This window comes from Muntiacus reevesi, chromosome 3, assembly GCF_963930625.1.
Source record: "Muntiacus reevesi chromosome 3, mMunRee1.1, whole genome shotgun sequence".
NCBI classification, from domain to species: domain Eukaryota; kingdom Metazoa; phylum Chordata; class Mammalia; order Artiodactyla; family Cervidae; genus Muntiacus; species Muntiacus reevesi.
In genome coordinates, this window is record NC_089251.1 from 101,637,241 (window position 1) to 101,647,204 (window position 9,964).

The window sequence follows — 9,964 nt, forward strand, 5'->3', positions numbered from 1 at the left end:
CTCAATACCAATATATTTTGCATTTCTTTAATTTTTTATTAGAATGAATGCTTGTGAATCTATATACATTGTTAAATTAAGTAAAATTAAATCCCAATATGGAAGAATATACCAAATGTTTACCCTTGCCTAAATATTTCTTATTTCTTGCCATCATTTCTTCTTGTCACTGTAGAATTTATGATTATAATGTTTAACTATTTTCTTTATATCTTAAGTATTTATTGCTAAGATTATTGACAATGTATTTTTGACCCTTGCTGCCACTGAACACATGTTAGGTTCCAATCACATTGTATGATTCATCTGAAATAACTTTCCTACTACACAGTTTCCTAATAGTATTTTTCATTTAAGTACTTCTCAAAGTCTAGATTAAAAGATTTAACATGGGAGTTACCATAGTGTAGAATACAGCCGCTGCTTATCAATAAGTAAAGTAGTTGCTGGTCTCAAGTATACAAATATGCAGGGCACAAAAAATAGGACCACCACTGTTGTATGGGAGACACAGATGGAGTGAGCTTTTTGCCTTGCCTCCAAGCTCTGGGACCTTAAGGAGTGCAGAATGACTACGTAGGAGCCAATCAAGAGAAGGAAGTTTAACAGACAGAGGAAACCACTGTTGACAGCAACAAAAGCCCTAGAGTATTAGTACAGGCAAGATTGAGCAAAGGATTCAAGTCACACATAAAGTGATCTATGATATTAGGGCCACAGAAGGGTAATCTGAAGATGAAGGTGATCTGTATGAATCCATGAAGAAAGCCTACTACCCATGACACTCCCATTAACAGATGACATACTTGACGAGTCATGATGCTTGTATAGTGCAACAGCTTGCAGATGGCCACATAGTGGTCATAGGACATCACAGTAAACAAGATGACTTCAGCATCTCCAAAGAAATGTTATCCAAAGATTTGGGTCAGGCACCCATTAACTAGAATGGTGTTCTTTTCATGGAGTGAATCTACTATCAGTTTAGGGGTACTAACAGAGAAATCATTTAAGTTCAGTTCAGTTCAGTCACTCAGTCATATCCGACTCTTTGTGACGCAATGAACCACAGCACGCCAGGCCTCCCTGTCCATCACCAACTTCCGGAGTCCACCCAAACCCATGCCCATTGAGTCGGTGATGCCAACCAACCATCTCATCCTCTGTCATCCCCTTCTCCTCCTGCCCTCAATCTTTCCCAGCATCAGGGTCTTTTCAAATGAGTCAGCTCTTCACATCAGGTGGCCAAAGTATTGGAATTTCAGCTTCAACATCAGTCCCTCCAGTGAACACCCAGAACTGATCTCCTTTAGGTTGGACTGGTTGGATCTTTTTGCAGTCCAAGGGACTCTCAAGAGTCTTCTCCAACACCACAGTTCAAAAGCATCAATTCTTCGGTGCTCAGCTTTTTTAATAGTCCAACACTCACATTCATACATGACCACTGGAAAAACCATAGCCTTGACTAGATGGACCTTTGCTGACAAAGTAATGTCTCTGCTTTTTAATATGCTCTCTAGGTTGGTCATAACTTTCCTTCCAAGGAGTAAGTGTCTTTTAATTTCATGGCTGCAATCACTATCCACAGTGATTTTGGAGCCCAGAAAAGTAAAGTCAGCCACTGTATCCACTGTTTCCCCACCTATTTGCCATGAAGTGATGGGACCAGATGCCATGATCTTAGTTTTCTGACTGTTGAGCTTTAAGCCAACTTTTTCACTCTCCTCTTTCACTTTCACCAAGAGGCTCTTTAGTTCTTCTTCACTTTCTGCCATAAGGGTGGTGTCATTTGCATATCTGAGGTTATCGATATTTCTCCCAGCAATCTTGATTCCAGTTTGTGTTTGCTCCAGCCAGCATTTTTCAGTAAGCACTCTGCATATAAGTTAAATAAGCAGGGTGACAATATACAGCCTTGACATACTCCTTTTCCCATTTGGGACCAGTCTGCTGTTCCATGTCCAGTTCTAACTGTTGCCTCGTGACCTGAATACAGATTTTGGAAGAGGCAGGTCAGGTGGTCTGGTATTTCCATCTCTTTCAGAATTTTCCACAGTTTTTTGTGATCCACACAGTCAAATGCTTTGGCATAGTCAATAAAGCAGAAATAGATGTTTTTCTGGAACTCTCTTGCTTTTTCGATGATCCAGCAGGTGTTGGCAATTTGATCTCTGGTTCTCTCAAAGCTGCAGACTGAACCTTTGGAGGATCCCAACCCCAATCTTCAAGCCAGCTGAAAATGAATGGAACAATATATCCTCTGTCCGGATTCTGGGCTCTCAGGATCTATAAACAACACAAACGGGCGTCTAAGCACAGCAAAGCATAAATACATATATATATATAAGTCAATCAAAGTCAGGGCAGCAGCCAAGAAGAGATAACCTCAAGTCCAAGGTAAGCGAAACCCAAGTAAGCTGGTAGGTGCTGAGAGAGGTCATCAGAGGGCAGATAGACTGAAACCGCAATCACAGACAACTAGCCAATCTGATCACATGGACCACAGCCTTGTCTAACTCAATGAACCTCAGCCATGCCCACCCAAGATGGACAGGCCATGGTGGAGAGGTCTGACAGAATGTGGTCCACTGGAGAAGGAAATGGCAAACCATTTCGAGGTGTTAGGCACCTCTATTTCCACAGCTGCTTCAAAGTGGCCCTCTCAGCATATCTGCAGTGCCGCCAGTCCCTACCTGTCCCTGGAATCAATGCCCGTGCCTCTGTTCCTCTGTCCTGCCCTGCGCTGCTGTTGAAACTTGCTAGGTAGGTGCTTGTGTGGATTCCTCAGCATCACAGCGACCTGCGTGGGCTCCCCTTGGCCCCCTAAGCTCACCCTCTGTTCCATGAGGCTCGTGTGCACTTGTCTCGGTTCCCGAGGTCTGCCCTCTGTGCCGCGGGACTCCTCCGCACTTGTTCCGGCTCCCGCCCGGCCTCTGCCCTGGGAGCGCGTGCGCACTTGCTCTGGCCCCCCAGGCCTGCCCCTTGCTTCGCGGGCTCGTGTGCCCTGTTCCAGCGCCCGCCCGGCCTCTGCACTGGGGGCTCGTGCGCTATTGTTCCGGCTCCCGCCCGGCCTCTGCGCTGGGGGCGCGTGCGCACTTGTTCCGGCTCCCGCCCGGCCTCCGCCCTGGGGGCGCGTGCGCACTTGCTCTGGCCCCCTAGGCCTGCCTCTTGCTTCGCGGGCTCGTGTGCCCTGTTCCAGCGCCCGCCCGGCCTCTGCACTGGGGGCTCATGCGCTATTGTTCCGGCTCCCGCCCGGCCTCTGCGCTGGGGGCGCGTGCGCACTTGCTCTGGCCTCCCCAGGCCTGCCCCTTGCTTCGCGTGCTCATGTGCCCTGTTCCAGCGCCCGCCTGGCCTTTGCACTGGGGGCGCGTGCGCACTTGTTCCGACTCCCGCCCGGCCTCCGCCCTGGGGGCGCGTGCGCACTTGCTCTGGCCCCCCAGGCCTGCCCCTTGCTTCGCGGGGCTCCTGGGCCCTGCTCCAGCGCCCGCCCGACCTCTGCACTGGGGGCTCTTTGGACTTGTTTCCGCTCTCCGTGCCTGCCCTCTGCCCGGGTTTATGTGCACTTATTTCGTGTCACCGCCTGCACTCTTTGTCACGGGAGTTATTTGTTCTTTCGGCTGTGCCGGCAGTGTTGTGTGGAAATAAGCAATTTTTAAAAAGTAAGACATCGTCGTATATAACAAGATTAGCCTTTGTAGTAATCTTGCATAGACCCCAGGGATTGTCTGCTCTAAAGTAAGGACTAGAATTTAGTCAACGTGTTACTCTACTTTCTGCGGTCATTCCTCTCTCTCTTTCTTTCACCCAAGGAAAGAAAGGACAAAGCAAAGCAAAAAAAAAAAAGGAAGAAAAGGAAGGGGGAAATGATTAATCATTGTGGCTTTTCCTATTTCTAACCAGCACCCTAATACTAAGTAATACATAATGGAAATAAATGTGTAAATTGGATAATTAAGAATGAAACATTTGTTAAATATATATTATGTATTGTGATACATAGTGACAAGTCTTGGAGGAAATATTCTAGGAGAGGAGAGCAATGGAAAAGTATCCGTAACATTTTCAGTGTTATAACATTAGAGAAGTGTTGCAAGATTAGTCTGATAACCCCCAAGAGATAAATAAAACTATGTATATACTCACTATAATTTTATTGGCTTTATTTTTACAATTATGGCTACAAACCCATCAGCTGCTGCACAGTGCATGACGGAGTTTTTCCCTCTGGTCCTTTTGTACCTTTTAATCAAATTGAAGATATCTCTAGCAATGTTTTCCTAAATTACTTTTGATGGAAGATTCACAGGAGCTTAAGAGGTATTCCATATATATTTGCTGTTTCACAGCACACTCACAGAAAAATAAAAGGAACTGGTCTAAAAATTATAGTACTTCAAAAAAATTTAAAATATCACAAGTAAGCATTGTTTTATATATATATATATATATATATATATATATATATATATATATATATATAAACATGTGTATATATATACATATATATACACATATATTTATGCATATATATATATATATATATACACACACACACACACATATATATTTAGAGAGAGAGAGAGACATATATACATGTGTGTATGTGCATGTCATTTAATTGAGAAAAATAATTGAGGTAAATGTTGAGAAAATAATTGGGAGTTTGAACAGCATTTTATTTTTACAAAAATTTTTGATCATAGTAAATTCAATCTACTGCTGCTCACCATTATTAATTCCACTTAGTAGTTGAAGAAGAAGGCTTAGAATGAACTGCTTACAGCAGGACACCAGAGCCTTGATGTGCATGCTCAGTATCTCAGGGATATTTGACTCTTTGCAATTCCATGGACTGTAGTCCGCCAGGCTCCTCTGTCCATGGGATTTTACATGCAAGATTGCTGAAGTGAGTTGCCATTTCCTACTCCAGGAGATTTTTCCCAACCCAGGGATCAAACCCATGTCTCTTATGTCTCCTGCATTGGCAGGTGGGTTCTTTACCACAAGGGCCACCTGTGAAGCCTGAATCTTCATCTTCATAATCATTAGATGAGTCATCTGTCTAATGATTCATATTGTCCCCCACTTATACCATTAAAATAATGTATTGAAATTAGGAGTCCTTTAGGTAAAATATATTTTCACTGGAAGACATCTGATTATGGGTAAAAGACCGTGGTTTCACCATATTCACTATCTGCTCCTAGCTGTATTGCATCAAAGTGGTGGCACTATTCAAAATATATATTTAAATAAGCAGATCATCTATTAATCACACTGAGTTCTTCAATATATCTACAGATAACCAAGTCTCCAAAGTGTTTCTGGTGTTACAATAGTGACCTCTAAAATATTATTTAGAATGATTAATAAAAGGAGAACACTTTATGTAATAATAACTTATCTTCCTATATTTAGACACCCACTAATTTTGCCTCAAGTTCATTTTCTATATGTCCATGGTGCAAAGAAGGACAGTCAGTGAAACTGTTAAAAATAATTAAGACTATGCCTGTCATAATTAAGAACCTTGTTTTGTTTCTATTTCAAAAATAAATGTTTGCTTCCAATGGGTATTTGTAATTTTCACCTATGATTTAGGTTTTATACAAAAACTGTATGTACCATAGACAAGGGAAGGGACTTACCTAAAGTTTTACAGGTAGTTAATGGCATAGATGGCATAAAACTCCATATTCTTTATGGAGGTGGGAAAGACCTGGTAGTACATTTGGTCAATAGATGAGGTAGCAAAGCTGTTTAGAGCGTGGAAAATGGCATCAAATGCAGGTTCATGTATTAGGTTGATATTTGATTATCTTAATGATTTTGTAGAATTAACTGTGCTGCGCTGTGTTTAGCTGCTCAGTCATGTCCGACTCTTTGCAACTCCATGGACTATAGCCCACCAGGCTCCTCTGTCCATGGGAAGTCTCCAGGCAAGAATACTGGAGTGGGTTGCCACATCTTCCTCCAGGGAATCTTCCCAACTCAGGGATAGAACCCAGGTATCACACATTGTATGCAGATTCTTTACTGTCTGAGCCACGAGGGAAACCTGTAGAATTAATTGATCCCCCATTTTTTGGTTTATCTATATGTAAAATGAGTATCAGAGTAATAACTATTAGTAATACCAAAGCATGAGTTAAATGCATTTGAAATGTTTACAAAAGTTTCAGGCATAAGACAGGCTTTTACTAAATACCTCTTTAAATATAATGACACCATTAATCTAAAAGGATTTACAAGATTGTATCTGGAATAAATACTGTATAAACTACACTTTAATTCATGTATAAATACTCCAAAACCTAGAAAGTGCTATTAAACATATATTATGTCCTGCATCATTTCAGATGAAGTAAATTTCTGTTGTGTATTCTGAACTCAGAACAATGTCACAGAATTTGTTTCATGGGACTGTGATATAATAAGCAAGTAGAGCTACTGCTATTTTTCTTGTTCCTGCTCTGTTACCTGGCTGTATTAATGGGAAATTTCATCATCTCACTCACCATCACCTGCAGCCATCTAATGCAACAACCAATGCACTACTTCCTCTGTCACCTCTCCCTTGTGGATGTCAGCTACCCCTCCACGGTGGTCCCCAGGCTAATCAGGGACTTAGCTACAGCAAGAAAAAATATTTCCTATAACAACTGTATGACCCAGCTCTTCACTGCCCACTTGCTGGCAGGTGTGGAGATATTCATCTTGGTGTCTATGACTTTTGATCGCTACATTGCCATCATCAAGCCCCTGCACTGTATGTTCATCGTGAACAGACAGAGGTGAAACATGTTGATCGTCCTAGCCTGGGCTGTGAGTTTTTGGCATTCTATTGCTTTACTTCTCATGGTACTCAAGTTACCTTTCTGTGGCACTAATCAGATAGATCACTACTTATGTCATGTGAAGCCACATTTGAAATTAGTGTGCAAAGATATTCATGTTGTTAATATCTTAATGATTGCAAATTCAGGGATGGTGATGGTCCTTTTTTTTTTTTTTCCCTATTAGTTTCTTATATAATCATATTATGTAATCTTAGATCATACTCCTCTACCGGGCAAAAAAAAAAAAAAAAAAAAAAAAAGCTCTCTCAACCTGTAGTTCTCACATAATGGTTGTAGCTTTGTTCTTTGTTCCTTGTATCTACATTTATGCTCTACCTGCAGGCAGTGAAAATAAGGATAAGGAAATGGCTATGCTTTACACTGTGATTGCCCCCAAGCTGAACCTTCTCATCTATACCCTGAGAAACGTGGAGATGAAAATCGCCATGAGGAAGGTATGGTCTAAAGTAGTACATTCAGAATTAAAGTGAGTAAGGTGATACTCACTGTGCTTCTGGTCAGTACCCACAGGATATTTATTAATTTAAATAAATATAAAAACTATATAAGCTTTTGGATAAGTTGGACCAAAGATGTTAGTCACTGTTATTTATACTGATATCTGCACTTTAAAGGGTTGAAAGGTTGTTGCTGAACGATAAGACGCGGAATTCTTGGCCTCCGGAGGAGACGAATTCAACCCGGGGCCAGAGACGAGGCTGGATCACTCAGAGCTTTTGTGTAATAAAGTTTTATTAAAGTATAAAGGAGATAGAGAAAGCTTCTGACATAGGCATCAGAAGGGGGCAAGAGTACCCCCCTCCTAGTCTTTAGCTGTATGTTATATAGTCACTCACAGTCTGTTAATGAAAAGAAAGGAATGTCATAAAATTTAGAATGGCACCAGATAATTCATCCCTGGCCATAAAACGATTGACTTGAATCTTCTAGAAGGGCAGAATACCAACAAATAGTTCTGCTTACATAGATTAGGGGAACAATACCTGAAAGTAAATTAGGCCGTTTGGCGGAACCAACTTGGAGATAGAGTCTGGGGTACATTAACATAGCTTAAGACAACATTTCCATAAAAAAAAGAAATGTATTGGTTAATTCAAGGTTTGAGAGTAGTTAGCTTTAGGTGAGACCAGGTGTCATGGCAACACAGAATGTTAAGAGAAACCTCCTTTTAAATTTGTATAGAGAAGGAAAAACATATCGCTGGTTTGTTTCTTCCTGCCGCTTAACAGAGATAAAAATGTCTGGCATTTGCAACCTCTTTCCTCCATTTGGAGACCCCTGGCCTTCCTGCCTGTTACCCTCTCAGGGTTCAACTAATTCTGAGGTCAATCACATGAGTTTAAGGTATGCAGAAATGTCCTTCTGAAGCACATATCTGATCATATCACAGCCTTCTCCAAAAATTGACTGGAACCCCATTTTCCTTGAAATAGAATCCAACATCCTTACTTTTTGAGATCAAATGTCTTCTCAAATTTGCCCATGTTTGAGCTTACTCGTGTTAGGGGAAGCACACTGATTGAAACCGCCCACCCTGGCCAGGCACCATAGTAACCATTTGCATGAGTTGTTTTATGACAGGAGATCCTGATAAGGAATACGGAACTAATAAGCCAGCACCAGCCGGAAGAGTTCAGGAAAGATTGAAAGGAGACACTACCTGTCCGTCCACTTCCCAGAATCCCTCTTGCTAGCATCCACCTTGGCTGAGCAATGCGTGCGCCACCAGGAAAGACTCTGAACTAAAATGATTGGCCAAAGACTACCCGGAAATGAATCCCATTACCATAAAACCCAAGACTGCGAGCCACGCGGCAGAGCAGTTCTCCTGGGTTCCCTTACCCTCCTGCTCTCCACCCGGGTGCCCTTTCCCAATAAAATCTCTTGCTTCGTCAACATGTGTCTCCTCGGACAATTCATTTCCGAGTGTTAGACAAGAGCCCAGTTTCGGGCCCTGGAAGGGGTCCCCCTTCCTGCAACAAATGGCGACCCAGATGGGACATCTTCTTCGCTGAGACTGACATCCTGACCACTCGGGGTACTCAGGGGCCAGCTTGCCTGCCAATGGACCAGACCCAGCGGCCGCGACTGGGACCCTTTTGTCCCTGGTCTCCTCCTGACGCGGACAACTGGCCAGAGTGCCCCGACCGGTAAGGAACAAGAGATTTTATTGACCTCCCTCCCCTTCCCTCTCTCTTTCCTCTCCTTATCCCTTCCTATCCTTCCCGTTTTTCTAGTCCCCCGGTCCTGGACGCAGGAATCTGGTCGAAGGGCCTCAGCCTGAGCTGTGGATTGGAGACTGATCACCTCCTCTTGGCAGAGAACTCGAATTCTGGTCTTGTTTCTGGTAGGGCCGAGTTCCAGTCCTCCGTGGAAGCCCAGGGAAAAGTCCCGTAACGCCTGGGTGTCTGCAGGTGGCAGGAGACGTCTGTAAGGCCACCCCTTTTTGTGAGGCTGCCAGGGTTAATACCATGACAGGCAGCCTGGATTAAGTTTTAGCTTCCCCCGAAATGGTAAGATTCCCTACCCCCATCAGGTAACCTGGAGCCAGCCAATCAATATGCGCCCAGTAAGAGACAAAGGGAAAACTGAAAAGCCCGCGAACGCCCAGGTTTGAAAAAGCCCGCGAAAGTCTGTACCAATAGAATTGCTTTGCAAACATGTAACCAATCCGCTTAAGCCAGCTACTAATTGCTTATGCATATCTTATAAATTTGCTAACAGCTTGGGCTCGGGGCTTTTTCTGACCCTGCACCACTGTGATGGGTGAGGCAGAAGGCCCTGGCTCGAGTCAGTAATAAACTTCCCTTTTTTGCGAGTTGCATTGTCTTAGAAGCCTTTTTTTCTTCCCGCTCGGGGATTCGGACATCGGGCATAACATTTGGGGGCTCGTCCGGGATGCCTTGACTGGGAGAAGAAAACGCTTACAGGACAAAGGGGAAGGATAAATAATAACACCGGTGCTCAGGAAGGACCAGAGTAAATTCAAGGCCCTGCTGGGGAGCAGGAGGGTACGTATCTGGCGCAGAAGGAAAGCTTTCTATAAAGGGAGACTAGTTGGCGTAAGGCCAAGGCCAGCGGACGCGCTGGGAGGCAGCCGACTC

General features: G+C 43.4%; 1 pseudogene; it reads left to right on the plus strand.

Annotated features, from left to right (window-relative positions):
• Nucleotides 1–6,417: 6,417 nt before the first annotated feature.
• LOC136163088 (olfactory receptor 4P4-like) lies at nucleotides 6,418–7,330 on the plus strand (annotated as a pseudogene).
• The last annotated feature ends 2,634 nt before the right edge of the window (nucleotides 7,331–9,964 follow it).